The following is a 17,619-nucleotide window of genomic DNA, read 5'->3' on the forward strand; positions in this document are numbered from 1 at the left end:
AGGTATGAAACTAAAGTGTAAATGTTAATTTTGCTTTGAAATTTCTTGTCTTTACTCCCCCCCACCCTCATGACATTTGCCCCGCAAAAAAATCATTTTAATTGAAACCCCATTTGTCAGCAGGAAAATCCTTTTATCAAAAAAAATGCATCCTACTTAATTCTTGAACTCAATGTTGTCTTGTGGCAATGAGTTCCACAGATTAGTTTCAAATTATGTAAAACCTAATTCCGCTCATTAGTTTTAAATTTGGTGCCTTTCAACTTTAACAGTTATGGTGTTTTTGTATTACTGGCTGTATAACGGTACAACTTGCAGGTCCCAGTGAATATCAGAGTCCTTTTGTACTAGGTACTTTACAACAGAAAGTAAGAAGAGACTCTGCTCTGAAATCAATAGTCACTGTAACTGCTTTGCATCTGAAAATCAGACCACTTTTGTTTAATAGGATTTAGGAGACTAATTTTTAGGCATTTTGATTTGAAAATGTTGGCTTTAGTGTCCTACTCAAGGTCACAGAGTCATAAACAGAGGTAGGAATTTAACCAAGCTGTCTCAACTCACAGGGCCTTGGGCTGATCACTGGGGGAGCAAAGAACTTACGTTAGCATTAGAATTTATCCATGATCCAGGACATCAGTAGCAAAATAGACTCCTTAAATATCAGTGTTGCAAAAGTGAGAATGGCCATAACATAATACCATGGAAAACAATTTTATTTAGAGTTTCATATTTCCCTTGGTTTAAAAAAGATTGTTTTCTCTTTATCAACTTTAAAGTACAAGTAAATGACTTGTAGTTGTAATCCTTTGCTTTATTTTTCAAAGGCCTTTTCTGAATGTAGTCTATATAGAGCATTCATTCCGCATAGTCTAACCCACTTAAATGTTCTGCATCATAGTGACCATTCAGATTTCTTTTGGCCAGAGAGAACTGGATGTGCCTCTCTTCAGAGTCCACTGATTCTCCTCTTGGTGCAGCTAGAGGGATTGCTGTAGAATGAGGCAATGTGTTCTCTCAGTCACTGCGTCTAGAATGCTCCCAGCTTTTGTCCGCTTCAGGAGTGAGAACTCAGATCTCTTTCATAGTCAAAGTAAATGCATTTCAAATAGTAACTGAGGGAGGAGAGAGATTGCTTTTTTATTTGCATATACTGCCAAGATAAATTTTCAGTATATATTGGTAACTCATTTCAAAATGATTTCCTGTACTTTCTATTGCAAAGCAGCTAATCATTCTGAAGTCATTAGGTAATATTAAGGGATATACTTTCAAACCTGTTCAGTATGCTTAGATTTTGGCTCAATTAGGATTTAAAGGTGTGTTCTTAGCACGTGCTAGCTAATATATTCACCAGCTTAGTACATGTGAAAGTATTGTTATGATGGAGGCTGGGAGAGATCCTATTGAAGCTGATGTGCATGCTAGCCACTATTCATTCAGGATAAATGTAAGAAACAGGTAAGGTCCATTTTGGAGAAACAATAGGAACTGCCCAAAACACAGGCTACACGCTTGGCTGGACAAAAGCTGAGCTATATGTGTTGAGAGAGTTTCTCTGTGAGCTTAGGGCAAATATGGGGAGCAGTGGGGAATAATGTTTGGTAGGGCTGTGCATGAGGAGACACACCAGAGAAGCAGCCAGCAAGAGAAGCACTAGTAATATGGCTCAGAGAAATGCAAGAGGGAGAGCTTTGGGGGCAGAATGCTGGCTGAAAAGAGGCTTGGAATGGTTAGTAAAGAAATTCCTTCCTGTTTAATTCTTACTGTGTTCAGGGAAACACTGAGCACCTTTTAGCGGCAAGGCTGTAGCCTTAGCTTCTGCCTTATGCAAAGAAGGATTGCCCAGCCCTATTCCCCGTCTCCCTTCTCCCCAGCCCCTGCCCTGCCAAAATAGGGGAAGTTTCCCTTTTCAGATGGAAAGTTTTTGGAAACCAAAATTTATCTGAAATAATGACATTGGTTTGAAGTACAACAGTGGCTTAAAAATGCATCCGATAAAGTGAGCTGTAGCTCACGAAAGCTTATGCTCTAATAAATTTGATAGTCTCTAAGGTGCCACAAGTACTCCTTTTCTTTTTTTAAAAATGACAGCAACAGGGTAGAGTGGCAGGGTCTCATTGCTGAACTTGTTCTCACAATCTGGAGGAGTTTGGTGACCTTCTGGGCATGGCCTAAGGCTCTTTAAACAAGTGTTACTTAATTACCATTCGACAAAGGCAAGAGACTTATATAGGGCACAAAGTGGGTCAGTGATTTTATTAAGTCATTCTTAAAGATGACAGATATTTGTTTTTAATTTTCCATTGTACATATGCTATGGCAACATCTGCTATAGAAATATTCACATAAGTAAAACTTTTTTGTGTTAGGATAAGGATTGAATTCAAAAGCCCTAAACAAGAGTTTGAGGTGTCAGAATTGCTACTGCAGCTGCCTCTTTGATAATGAAAAACGTAGATCTCAAAAATAGATTTGGAATTCCTTTTTAGTATTTCCTGACACGACAAAGATGATTACTGATACAAATGCATTTTAACCGCCTATTTTATGTGTCTAAAAGAGGATTGGATGATCTTGCAGCTAAAGCACAGGATTGGGACTTGGGGGTTCTAGTCCCATCTTGCCACTGGATTTCCCTATGTTACTCTGAATCACCTAGCTGTGGCACAATTTCCCCACTACAAAATAGGGATAATTTCTCACAGTGGTGTTTTGAGATGTAGCTCAGGAACAGAGTGGGTTGAGAAGTGGTAAGGATTTTTTGTGTAAACAAAAAGCTTGACCTGTTCTGTTCATAGGTTGTATAATGTTTTTAGATCCTCAGAATGAAGTCATCGTAGAAGTGCACAGCATTTCTAGTCACACTCACATTTTGCATTACTTCATGTTCTGATTTTTTTGTAGTTAGATTTTTTTTTAAACTGAATGATTTCTATTGAGAGAATGTTTCCTAATATCCCAAGTATGAGATTTCAATCAACACAGGTAATATTGGCAGAATGTGTGATTTTAGGGAATTTCAAAAATTAAGACCTAAAAATCACTGCTTGGACAGGAGTCAGGATGGCTCAAAGGCCGAGCGATTGTGAATGGGTTAGAGTCTCACTCTGTGCCTTCTGCTTCCTGAATCAGCAGGGACTGAGAATGATGTAGAAGCAGCTATTCAGTTGCTGGGCAGAAGGATTTCTTAACACTAATTAAAAAACAAACAGTCTTGATGAGTTCCAACGACAACCCCTAGCCAGGCCTCCTCAGCTAAAAAGACAGTGGAGGCAATGTGCTGAAGAAATTGGGCAACTTCATAAAAACTACCCCCTCCCCCAAACACTCAAACCCCCACCCTCATAAAAGATTACATTGGGTAAAAGTTTATTTGGGTGAAGGGTATAAAGCAGGGACTGGTGTATCTGTCCCCTCTTGGAGACGGAATTTTAACTAGCAAGATTATCATTTGTGGTCAGTGTGTTATTTCTACCTAAACTGACACTTCATAAAAATAACAAATTGCTGGGAACTAATGGTCTTTAAATTCTATTTCTAGTGCTGGTCTCTATTTCTGTTCTTCTTGGTTGCTTTTCTTCTAACAAATCAAACTTCAGGATTGAAACAGGAAATTTAGATTTAACCTTAAGAGTCAGTGTTTTGTCTCATGTCTGCTCTAATGTGATGCAGATGGTAGGTCTGCTGTACGTAACTCAAGATTTTATTGAACTAGCCCTCCTTGCTTAATAGAAAACATAGCTAGCTGCAATGCACATTAAACAGATAATTCTGAGAGCAGTAAGCTTGAGAATGTATACAAGTATATTGACAAAATATTTGGGATGTTTCTTCAAACTGCAAGTCCTCCAGCGGTTTGATAGAGGGGACGGATGTTTTTGGTAAGGGTAGGGGAGGAGAGGCAGATGAGGGCTAACCACCCAAAAAACCCACCATGCCAAAAAAATTACAAGCTGAACTGTTCTTTTCTTTTTTCTCCTTTTAGAAGATGGTTGAAGGTTGGTATTCATTAAAGAACATATAGGCTATACTGACTAGTCTCCATGGAGCTAGAGCAGTATTCCTTAATATAACTTTATCCTGACTCCAATATCCTTACTATTCTACTTTTCCTTTGTTGGAGTTGCCAATCATCCCAAATTGTGCCAAAGATTTTGGTGGTTCTACAATGGGGACAAATGACTGACTGGTGAAAGCCAAAATCTCTTGAGGAGACAAGAAACCCTGCTGTGCTATGGTAACCCCAATATATACTATCCTAAATTTGTTTTTGCACATCCTCTACAAATAGAGGACCCTGCATCCTGAATTTCCTTGTTTTTACAAAAATTGTTACAAAACGCTAATATTGTGAAACCAGTAGAGTACTTTGTTATAATTAAGATTTTAGGAAGTTTAAAACTTAAACTCAAAGTTTATATCACCAGAGGGTACAATTCTACCTCGTAACAAACTATTAGTCTTGCACAATTTTAAAACACAGACATTATGACAATTGTCCAGCCAGATAATAATGAAACTGAGGCCATCCTATGGGGACTTCAAGCAACAAATCAACCAGCTGGAAAATACTTGATAGGTAGTCAGAAAGGAAAATACTACATAGACCAACACAAAGGAAAAAACTTACGCCACAGAAGATCACAGGAGTACCGCATATATCCACTACCCATCATTATGACCAGTATTGTCTCACTGTTTTCTTGTACACCCTGATCTGTCTATTTCCATCTGTTGTCTCATACTTAGGTTGTAAACTTTTGCACGGGGACAGTCTTTTTGTTCGGTGTTTGTACAGCACCTAGCACAGTGGGCTACTGATCAATCCTAGGCACTATGGTAATACAATAAACACAGAGCTGCTGGCTTAGTTTATACAAGGGAATCCCCATTCCTTTGCCGGTTAACTCGGTCTCAAAGAAGAAAATTTTATTTTTAAAGCCGCCGCTGTGTTTTTAAAGTGACTATCAAAATGACAATCAGTCAAATAATGACAATAGTGAAAATAAATCATTGTTACAATGGAATATAAAATTATATTATAAATAGAATCTTTGTGTATTAAACTGCCAACCTACCATTTTCCTAAAAAGCAGTTTCATCTATAAATAATTTGACTTCTGTGTTTGTGGTTAATTATCAATTCCAGCTGCAAGTTCTTTGTTGTAGATCTGTCTATTATGTGAACATACAGCGCCTAGCAAAATGGGGAGTTGATTGCAGTTGAAGCCGCTAGGTGCTACTATAGTACAAATAATTACTGAACTGTGATACAATCTTTTAGTAACACCATTACAACACACACTACTCAGAATGACAGGTTTCAGAGTAGCAGCTGTGTTAGTCTGTATTCGCAAAAAGAAAAGGAGTACTTGTGGCACCTTAGAGACTAACAAATTTATTAGAGCATAAGCTTTCGTGAGCTACAGCTCACTTCATAATGCATCCGATGAAGTGAGCTGTAGCTCACGAAAGCTTATGCTCTAATAAATTTGTTAGTCTCCAAGGTGCCACAAGTACTCCTTTTCTTCTTACTGCTCAGAATGTCTCTTAAAAGCTTCTACTGCTCATCTTACAAAATGCAGGAATCTATATGGTTAACCATTTGCAGCAGCATCACTTAAAATATATATATGGGCTAATAGTGATAATTATACAGCTGCAATCAGTCTTTGACCTCAGTTTACACACCCAGTAGATAATTCTCTCATAACAAGGCAGAACAGTTCAGTTACCACATCAGTAAAGATTTGATGCCATCAATGCAGCATGTCCATAAAACATCATATATGAATCTTGTTTCTTTCCAGGCTGCAGTATATTTCTTTTGCTTCTGCAGACGCTGTACAACATTCATAAGTGCATTAACATAAGTGTCATACCATCCTACTTAAATCATTGCATTTTATGCTGTCCTCACAAGAGAAATAAATGTAACATACGAAAAAGCTATGTTTCTTTCAGTCGGCAACTGGTCCACAGATGTACTGTGTGAAAACTTGACTACAGAAAAACAATCTGTAACATTGGTTTCTTTTTCATGTTTATAACTCCTCCTGTCACTTTCAGGCCTCCAGACACTTAGGTTTGTAGTGTAGACCAAGCCTATGTCAATATAACTACGTCACTCAGTCCTGAGTGACGTAGTTGCATTGACCTAACCCTGAGTTTAGACAGCGCTATCTCAATGGAAAGGCTCTTCCATCAACATACCTACTGCCCCTTGTGGAGGGGGAGTACCTATGACAATGGGAGAAGCTCTCGGAAGCGTTTCTCCCCCCCCCCCCCCCCCCGGCCCACAGTCTAACCCAGTTCCTCTTTATAACTCCAATTCTTCAACAGGCAAATTAAACAGATGTATGCTGTTGGTTAATAATACTGTGTTTTATTTGCAGTCAAATGTGCTCCATGATTTTCTCCAAATGTTATTGGCCACTGAAGGTAAATTATTGTTGTGGAGTACCTTATGCTCAATACACCATCTTATCCTCTTTCAAATCCCTCTTTCAAACTCAGCTCTGCCAGGAAGCATATAGAAAACTACCATCAGATAATGGCTAGGCAGGTGGCAAGTTGTGATTATTTCTAATGGTTGGTGTATTACACCTATGAAATTGTATGCACAGCTAGTCTATGCTAAAATAGCCTTTTAATTATACTGTCCTGCCCTCTGCCTTATATTTGCTTGTTTATATTTCATCCATCTGTTACATCCTTGGAACAAGGACTGTCATTTATTTACATGCATATATAATGCTAAGTACAACCTGGTTGAGGCCTCTAGGCATTAGTGCAATATAAATATTATGAAGTTTTAAATTTAGATAGAATATAAAATAATACCTAATACTTACACAGCGTTTTTGTATTGTGGATCTCAAAGTGCTTTACAAAGACAGAGTCCAAGGAAGCAGGGAAGAGGAACGGACATATCCCAATCCCTTTGCACACCAGCTTGCTGAGCTGCTGGAGTAGGTTACACTATCCAAAGAAATGGTGCAGTGTCTGCTCTTCACCTGCATGCTAGGGTACTCCAAGAGAAATTGTGCCTCCTGCAGCATATTCCCACCAGAGATGTCTCCTGTGTCATCCCAAAAATGGGCCTGCAACCAACCCATAATGTGGGTTTACTGGCCCTGAAAAGTGCCAGAGACCTGCTAGAATTAGTATTTCTTCTGATTAGTGAATATTCTTTATTTTCTTTCTTGTCATTCTCAGCACTTTGTTTTGCTTAGCATTTTCCCTCTTATGTAATCATTTGGCAGGGCTTCTCTCAAGCCTGCTGCTGTTTTATATCACTACTCTGAACAGAAAAGTACAGTAGTTCTAAACATCCAGCAAGGTCTGATTTATTGAATTCTAGTGGTCAAGCTCAGAAACTTTGGTCATTAAAAATTCAGGTTTTCTGGTAAACTTGCCCTCTTTTCTCTCCACCCTGCTACTCTGCTACATCAGCAGGTATTTTATCAGCCTGGGTTATTTTTTGTTTTTAAAACAACAAAAATTTCAGCAGACCTGATTCATTCTTATGTGTATATATATATGGGAGGTCAAACAATTAAAATTAATTGCAATTAAGTGAGTGGTGTTAAACAAGAATAGAATACTATTTATATAAATATTTTGGATGTTTTCCACATTTTCAAATATATCCACAGAATACAAAGTGTACAGTGCTCACTTTATATTATTTTTATCACAAATATTTGCACTTTAAAAATGATAAACAAAAGAAATAGTATTTTTCAATTCACCTCATACGACTACTGTAGTACAATGTCTTTATTGTGAAAGCGCAACTATAAATACATACATTTCAACTGGTATTCTATTGTTTAACAGTGCATTAAAACTGTGATTAATTTATTTTTTAGTTAATCGTGCGAGTTAATTGCGATTAATCGACAGCCCTAATATTTTATATACATCAGTGGTTTCCAACCTTTTTACACACAGGATCACTTTTTGAATTTAAGATCAAGCCAGGATCTACCCCGCCTCTTCCCCGAGGCCCTGCCCTGCTCACTCCATTCCCCCTTCCCCCTGTTGCTCATTCTCCCCCACCCTCACTCACTTTCACCGGGCTGGGATTGGGTGGGGGGGGGTGCAGGCTCTGGGCTGGGGCCAGGGGTTCAGAGTGTGGGAGGGGGCTCCAGGCTGAGCCTGTGGTAGTGGGTTGCAGGGGGTGCAAGCCGCAGTTCCCAGCCAATGGGGGTTGGAGGCAGCAGCAGCATACAGAGCCACCTGTCCTCCTCCTGCCCCCCAGGGGCTGCGGAGACATGCCAGCCACTTCTGGGAGCATCATGGAGCCAGGGCAGGCAGGCAGCCTGCTGCTGCACCACCGGACTTTTAGCAGCTGGAAAACACAATTGAGTGTCAGAGGCTCCAGTATCGACCAGTCGACCACGATCGACCAGTTGGTGACCACTGATTATACACACTCACACACGCACCAAGTAGTCAGGCATCTTGCAGTGTGTGTGTGTGTGTGTGTGTGTGTAAATCAGGGGTGGCCAACCTGAGCCTGAGAAGGAGCCAGAATTTACCACTGTACATTGCCAAAGAGCCACAGTAATACATCAGCAGCCCCCCATCAGCTCCCCTCTCCCCCAGCTACCCCCGCCCACCAGCAGTCCCACCAATCAGCACCTCCCCCTACCTCCCGGCTGTTTTGTGGCATGCTGGAGGCTCGGGGAGGAGGGTGGTGGGGGAGAAGCGAGGGTACGGCAGGCTCGGGGAGGGCATGGGAAGGGGTGGGGGCAGAGCCTGTGGCAGAGCCAGGGGTTGAGCAGTGAGCACCCCCCAGCACATTGGAAAGTTGGTGCCTGTAGCTCCAGCCCTGGAGTCGGTGCCTGTACAAGGAGCCGCATATTAACTTCTGAAGAGCAGCATGTGGCTCCGGAGCCACAGGTTGGCCACCCCTGGTTTTAAATCATAAGTATAAATCAATGACTCAAATCATATAATCTTTAGTGATCCAAAATCCCACTGATTTAATATATGCTCTATGGGAGTTTTGCATTAGTAAGGAGATTGGCACAGACGCAATCGCTGTTTATCTTACATTTATCCTTCCTCTGACAGACAATCAGTTCTTTACCACCTTTGAAAGTACTATAAAAGATCAACAATCAAGAAAAAAACAAACATTAATTTTGTTATATTTTACTACTTAAAATTGATTCCACATTACAATAGCATTTGGGTGATGCTGCAACAATCATTTAGCAGGAACATATCTAAAACTAAGCAAATAATAACGTGCCAGCATTAAGTATGATGTATAATGGATGAAAACAATTCAGCAGCCTCTAAATAAAAAAGTTTCATCATCTAAATAGTTGTACAGCATGTGGATTTCTATGAAATTGGAGAATTGCAAAAGACACAGCTACTGCAAATCACTCGGCATGAGGTTTGTGTCTTATTGCTAGACAGTGACAAATAGGGGAAGCTGAGCAAAGACTACCTAGTATGAATAAATCTAATTTTAGCCAAGTAAGAAGAGTTGCATAGGTATCATAGGTTCTCTTAAAATGTTTAACTTTTTAAAACATTTGCACAGTGGTAATAATATTTGAGAGATGAACTGTTAAGCTTCATAGACCTTGTTCAAGCTAGAGTTTTGAAATTATTGGGGACAGGTAGATTAGATAACGCGCATTTCACTCCATAAAATAGATAGTTTTCTTTATTTGCAGAGCACACAAAGAAAATACTGAAGAAAGATTCCTTGTATGAAGGACTTCTACCTCTGGTATCTCCTGTGCTGCTGTTTGCGCTTCTTACTATCTGGGTGATTTTATCACCGTGTGATATATTAGCAAAACAAACCAGGCTATTTTTATGGATGGTTGGTGTTGTCTTCTCAAATGTTATTGTAAGTATTTTTGTGACTATGGTTTATATTTAGAGACACTATTCTAGGAGTAGGATTAAATTGTTCTTTTACTTGATGTGACTAAAAGAAAGAAAAGAGCAAAATTAGTTAAAAAAACTCACCACAATCACTTTCATTCCTCTTGTGCCATTGGAATTAAGTGTCTAAATAGTGTGTCCACATTACACCCTCGTTTATAAAAATATACTACACCAATTGCCTGAAATGTTGAAACTTTCAGCAGTGTTAGTACAGGTTTTTGGATATTTATTCCAGATTAGTGTAAGATTTTTAAGGTCTCTTTTCCAGGGCTTTATGAACATTGCTGTCTTTATTTCTCTAATGGGAAGTTCTAAGAGCAGTTCCCAATATTTTAGCATCTAACTGGAAAAACAAGGCTAAAAAAAATAAAAAGGTAAGGTGTCTACCAGCAACTCATCTCCAAGAGACAACTCTTGCTCTTCCCACACACACCCTGCCCCTTTGGCAGGGGCAGCAGCACAGCCTTGGAGCCACTCCATTCACCTCACTTCTCTTCTGGTTTGAAGCACAAAACTTTCTTCCCTCTATTCCACTGAGGGATCTCAATATTCCACTGAGGGATCTCAAAGGCACCCTGGGAAATGTTCAGGCAACACTGTTGGCTGGTCTGAGCACACAGTCACAAAAGGCAAAAGTCATACTTCTGTCTGAACTACAGGCACGCTTAGAAACTCGCCTAAGACAGGTAGAGATTTACATTCAGAATAATAGAACACTTCGTATTGAGAATTTAGGATGGTGGATGGGAGAGTCTGAGCCCTTTTGGACCTCCTCATGGAGCTGGGTGTGGAGACTGCGACTGCTTGGGGGATTTCAGATTCACTGCTAATAAACGGATGGGCAGAGGTGAGCATAACTGTGGAGACAGTTAACAGGGAGTTTAAAGTAGAGAAGACTGAGGACCTAGACTGAAATACAAGACAACTGGAATACGTACATGTTTAAGATCATCATAGCCAAAACAGAATTCTTAACCATTTCCCCCTCCCCACAATGGACACCATCCATCCATCACCACCACTCAGGCCCATAAGCAGCTCTGTTCTCTCTCTCGAGCCTCTGATCCAGGCTATGTCTCAATCTGGCCAGTTTTTCCTGAACCCAATAATAAATACTAAAATAATGGTAACAATACTCATAGAATAGAAAAAGAGAGGCTATTGAATAACCTTATAAAGACAAATATATATGTAGTGTGGCCAACTGAGGTCTAAACAGGGAATACAAGTCAAATAAAAATACTTGTAGCATTGGAAGGGTGTAAACATTAAGGAAAGAGGAATTAGCTGGGTTGACACATGGGAATGATGTTAACAGGATGGAATTAAGAACAAAAATTTTAACCTATCAAAAAATATTCCTAACACAATTAGCTTGTGGAACAGGAATAGTGGAACCCACCTTTCTGTAGCTAGTTTAAATGGAACCAAAGCACTGAGAATAGATTGTAGGAAAAGATTCTGAGGGAAATGGGTTAGGTCAGCAGAAGAGTCTTAATATCCCACTTCCATTTTTATCTGACAAACTCAGTTCTAACCTTTTTTCTACTGTCATCTGTAGTGACTAGAGTAGTTCAGGTTTAAAATAGTATATAATTTATTGGCCAATACATCTCAGAACTAGTAAATGACTGCAATTACAATTCTTTATGCACAATATATTTTGTTGATGCCTTATGTTAATGGAAGTAATTTATTGTGATGGAAACTGGGAATAATGTGAGTGAACCTTACAAACACACTGAGAATTTAACAAATCAGTTTTTAATGGAAAATCATATTTAACATAATTAACAATACATATTCCACCTTCTGGATATTTGCAGTTGCTCAGCAAAAGGACACTATGTATGTAATAAGAAGATTATGGTAACTTACTCTTGTTGATATACTGCAAAGCACAACACAGCTCCCTAAGTGAATTCTAAAATGGATTGTATTTTAAAAGGGACACTGTCAACTTCAATAATACATTGTAAGCCAGTGTGTTTACCTGCACTATTAATAAATTACTGAATATGAAATAAATTTACATACTTTATTTTTTCCATTTTTTAGCTTCCACAATGAAACAGCGAAGTCAGTGTCACCTTTACTTTCAGAGTCTTAATACTGTAGTGTTTGGATTTCAAACACTACAGGGAAATGAACTTTTCATTTGATTTTTTTTTAATTGTGAAAGTATTTCTATTGATTTCAGGATTTATAAAAATGCTAATTTTTACCACATTTCAATTTTGAGCCAAACTTAAGTTAACAAGGGGTAAAATTTTCAAAAGTGCACAAGTGATTTAGGTGCTTATTTCATTTTCAAAAAATGTTTTTGGCTCTTAAGTCTCATTGAAAGTCAATGGAGCTTAAGTCATGTCTACACTACAGCATAATTACGGCACTGCAACTGTGCTGCTATAGTGCCATGGTGTAGATGCATCCCACGCTGATGGAGGGTTTTTTCCCATCCTTGTTGGTAATCCACCTCTTAGAGAGGCTGACCTAAGTACATTGCACAGGACACAAATTTTTTCACAGCCCTAAGTAACGTAGCTAAGTTAAGTCTAATTTTCAAGCCGAGACCAGGCCTGGAGCCAAATTCTTAAAAGTATATAGGCACCTAAAGATGTACAGAGGTGCCTCATGGGATTTTCCAAAAACAAATACACCTAACTCCATTGATTTAATGGGAGTTATGCAACCCGTGGCTTTACAAAATCCCATTAAATCCCATTTGAACCAACTGAATGCTTTTGAAAATCCTACTAGAAGTCTGTCTGGATCTTTAGGTTCCTAAATACCTTTAAAAGCTGACCCACAGAAACCTAAGTCACCTTTGAAAATGGGATTTAGGTGCATTTGAAAATTTTGTCCATGGTTTGGTATTTAGTCATTTCAAGCTGAAAGAAACTTTGGTTAAGGACATGAAAATTCATGTATTGAAAATACATAGGAGACCAATAGTATTACAGTATTCAGGATCTCACTAAAATACTAATACTTGTGATTTATACAGCACTTTATATGTTCAGTCCATCACTTTGACCATGAGCCTTCTACCTCAATCCATTGCTCCAATGATTAAGTTTCATTTAGTATTACATTTTTGAGTTTGTGAAAGGAAGTGTCAAACAAGCTCCCCTTTATGCAAAGTTGTTTTTAAATTCAAAGAGTAACACGTCAAAACACTGTCTCCATAAAAGATATGTACTGTATGTTTTAAATTACATGTAATAAAGTGCTGTAAAAATCACAGCCAATAAAGGAGCAAAGATGATCATTTATGGTAAATCTCCATCTTGGAACTACCTGTGTTTCCTAAGCCACACACTTTTTCAACTGAAAATACTCTAGCAGACAAATTAACATGCTTCCTTGAAATAAATTGCTCCAATACGTCTTACTTGACTGATTACATTATTCTAACAGTGCAGAGTGATAATTTGCCAGATGAGTGACACCAGATCTGAAGCTTTCCACTGGATCCTGTTTCCATGAGCTCTTGTGGTCTATGCAGTGATAACAGGGCTCCTGGGCAACAATGAGGAAATGGCACTTACCATATTCACTACGTTAGCCACAGCTGCTCACGTATACTATGGAGTTTGTGTGGTAAATACATGTTTTTTTATAATTTTATTCATAATTGCAGGTATAGAAAAAGTTACAACTGAGGCAGTAGGGAGAAGATACATGTGTCAGATTTGGTGTGATTACTATGACATACAAGTATGGCAGTATGTTATACTTTGAATTTTTTTTAAATTCATTCTTTCTAGTGTATTTATCTTTAGTCCAAAGGAAAACAAACTTGTTCACTATGGGCACTGCATCTCTTGCCCCCAAGTACAGAATCTTTAGTAAAAAGAAAAGGAGTACTTGTGGCACCTTAGAGACTAACAAATTTATTAGAGCATAAGCTTTCGTGAGCTACAGCTCACTTCATCGGATGCATTTGGTGGAAAAAACAGAGGAGAGATTTATACACACACACACACACACACACACACACACACACAGAGAGAGAACATGAAACAATGGGTTTATCATACACACTGTAAGGAGAGTGATCACTTAAGATAAGCCATCACCAGCAGCAGGGGGGGGGAAAGGAGGAAAACCTTTCCTTGTGACAAGCAAGGTAGGCTAATGAGTACCCAGAAGTCACCTACTACAGGACAGGCCCAACAAAGAAAACAACAGAACGCCACTAGCCATCACCTTCAGCCCCCAACTAAAACCTCTCCAACGCATCATCAAGGATCTACAACCTATCCTGAAGGACGACCCATCACTCTCACAGATCTTGGGAGACAGACCAGTCCTTGCTTACAGACAGCCCCCCAATCTGAAGCAAATACTCACCAGCAACCACACACCACACAACAGAAGCACTAACCCAGGAACCTATCCTTGCAACAAAGCCCGTTGCCAACTCTGTCCACATATCTATTCAGGGGATACCATCATAGGGCCTAATCACATCAGCCACACTATCAGAGGCTCGTTCACCTGCGCATCTACCAATGTGATATATGCCATCATGTGCCAGCAATGCCCCTCTGCCATGTACATTGGCCAAACTGGACAGTCTCTACATAAAAGAATGAATGGACACAAATCAGACGTCAAGAATTATAACATTCAAAAACCAGTTGGAGAACACTTCAACCTCTCTGGTCACTCGATCACAGACCTAAGAGTGGCTATACTTCAACAAAAAAGCTTCAAAAACAGACTCCAACGAGAGACTGCTGAATTGGAATTAATTTGCAAACTGGATACAATTAACTTAGGCTTGAATAGAGACTGGGAATGGATGAGTCATTACACAAAGTAAAACTATTTCCCCATGGTATTTCTCCCTCCCACCCCACCCCACCCCCCACTGTTCCTCTGATATTCTTTTAACTGCTGGAATTAGCCTACCTTGCTTGTCACCATGAAAGGTTTTCCTCCGCCCCCCCCCCCCCCGCTGCTGGTGATGGCTTATCTTAAGTGATCACTCTCCTTACAGTGTGTGTATGATAAACCCATTGTTTCATGTTCTGTGTGTGTGTGTGTGTATATAAATCTCTCCTCTGTTTTTTCCACCAAATGCATCCGATGAAGTGGGCTGTAGCTCTAATCAATTTGTTAGTCTCTAAGTGCCACAAGTACTCCTTTTCCTTTTGCGAATACAGACTAACACGGCTGCTACTCTGAAACCTGTCATTATGCAAGGCAGAATCTTTAGTGGATCAAAATATTGCAGGGACAGAAATTACTATCAGCTAAGCCTATCATAGTCATAATCTTTGTTGATTGGTTTTCTGTAACAGTATGTGTGTGTCCTGCACTTCCCCCAGCTTCTTCACTAGGGGATTAATCCAATGAAGTTAAAACAGAGTAAAATACAAAACATATAAAAAAATGGTCATTTTGTTTTAAATGTGCAAAGCAGCATTTCAAACATTTAATCTATGTTGCCCCCTCCACCAGCTCCCACGTTAGAGGTACCATGGTGTCATTGTGTGTATGTTCTTGGAATATCTTCCAAAAGCTTTCAGATTAGCTGGATACTGTTTGAATTTATTTTTGGCATTTATCACCAACTGCGTTACTGATCAAATTCATTCTTCTGCAGTCAATAGCATTTTGTCCTACCAATTTTGTAAAATAATCCTTAAAACATGCCTTAATTTGACTTTGCTTTAAGAGCGAATGTCCCAAATAGCAAAAATTTCATTTAGAAAATATACGGTTGACATCCTTTTATTGAAGACCTGGTGCTGCACTGCATGGGAAAGCTTTGCCTCCTGCCTTGAAAAAAATGTTCCCTTGTCAGTGTGTGGATACAAGTGCCATAAGAGATTTTAAGACATTTGTCAATCCAGGCCAAAATAGCACAGATTAGATCTGAATTATTTGGGCCAGATTCAATGCTGGCCTAAGAGGGCCTAATTCTATTCACTTCTTTTGCCATCTGTGAATCTAGTCCCCAGTGGCTTCGTCTCTCATCAATATACTACATGAGGAATTTAAAATCAAAACTCACTAGCTTTAATGCTTAGAATTAAACCTAAATGAGTGGGAGTACAGACTTGGAATTCTTGTGCAGATACAATATGTTCTCATCAAAACACTCAACCCTCTAATTTATCTTTAGGGGAGGCAGCTGAGTAAGCATTTCAACATTTACATCTTTTTGTTGAAGAAACACATTCAAGAATGAACATCTTTGCTGTGTCCAGAGTATAAAACTTACCATGAAGCTTCTCATCGGTGTTTCTGTGATAAAAATAGTGGTGCTTTGTTGATTAAAATAACCAAAGAGCATAATGGGCTAGATATACAAACTTCTGAGACAATGAGCTACTCAGCAAGGTTCAGAGAAAGCTAGTCCAGTAATCAAAGAATTGCTAGTCATTCTGCTGCCTATGTTGCCTATCCCACCTATCCTATCTTTTTCCTCTTTGCCCAGAATATCAAGTTTGAACTTCTTGTCCCTACCTTCGAAACCCTGCACAAATCAGTCCTAGGCTGTACTACATCACTGAGCTTTTTGAATAGTGCCCTCTCTCCATCCCATCCATTCACCAATGAAGCCAGTTTTGATGTCCCTACACTTCCTTCCCTGGCTCATATTTGTGCCTGCTTAAGTGATGCCATATTTGCGTGGAACTTCCAATATGCCAGCCACATTCCATTTCCCTCCTAAAGTCTCACTTCTCCGACACTCCCCCCAAATACTAACCCATGTCAAATGCTTTATTTCCCTCAAGTTAATCAGTGAAGAGCATCAGATGAGGAAACCAAGCAAAACAAGACCCTTTAAATCCCATACTCTCTTTGGTTTCTCACAGGTTTCAGAGTAGCAGCCGTGTTAGTCTGTATTCGCAAAAAGAAAAGGAGTACTTGTGGCACCTTAGAGACTAACAAATTTATTAGAGCATAAGCTTTCGTGAGCTACAGCTCACTTCATCGGATGCATTCGATGAAGTGAGCTGTAGCTCACGAAAGCTTATGCTCTAATAAATTTGTTAGTCTCTAAGGTGCCACAAGTACTCCTTTTCTTTTTGGTTTCTCAGTGATCCTTGTCTGATCTATATTATTCAGATTGCAAGCTCTGCAGGGTAGGGATTGCCCTTACGTGTGTCTTATACAGCACAAAGCACATTGTTGGTGCTTACCTAAGAAACAACAAGCAATATACCCCACTCCAATCTGATTGTTTATGAAAAGAAAACTTGTACACTAGAAGGCTTTGAAGATTCTCTGAGGGCTTGTCTACACATGCTGCAGTGCATCTGGTGAAGATGCTCTATGCCAACTGGAGAGAAGTTCTCCCACCAATACAGTGCTGTCCATACCAGGGATATATGTAAGCATAACTTATGTTGCTCGGGGGGGGAGGGGAGGTTATTCACACCCCTGAGCAACGTAAGTAATGCCGACATAAGCTGTAGTGAGGACAAAGCCTAATCTTGTTGTGAAGGTAGGGCCTGAACGCTAGAGTAACTGGGCAAACAATTTGCAAAACCAAATAGACATAAAGCGAGTGGCCTGTTAGATCCTTTGTACACAGTATTTTTTACAGCCTCATCTAGATATGCAATACATGCTAATCAGTTCTTTACCTGCATTCCTTACTATCTAGGCCAATAAGTCTTCTGGTGCATATACCAGGGTTGCAAATTAGTGTTGCTATTTAAAGTACATTAC

At 39.4% G+C, this 17,619-nt stretch overlaps 1 pseudogene; it reads left to right on the top strand.

Moving 5' to 3' along the window:
* The window catches only part of LOC119850630, a 60,285-nt pseudogene extending 44,156 nt beyond the window's left edge, over positions 1-16,129 (top strand).
* The last annotated feature ends 1,490 nt before the right edge of the window (positions 16,130-17,619 follow it).

This window comes from Dermochelys coriacea, chromosome 2 (genome assembly GCF_009764565.3).
Source record: "Dermochelys coriacea isolate rDerCor1 chromosome 2, rDerCor1.pri.v4, whole genome shotgun sequence".
NCBI lineage: Eukaryota > Metazoa > Chordata > Testudines > Dermochelyidae > Dermochelys > Dermochelys coriacea.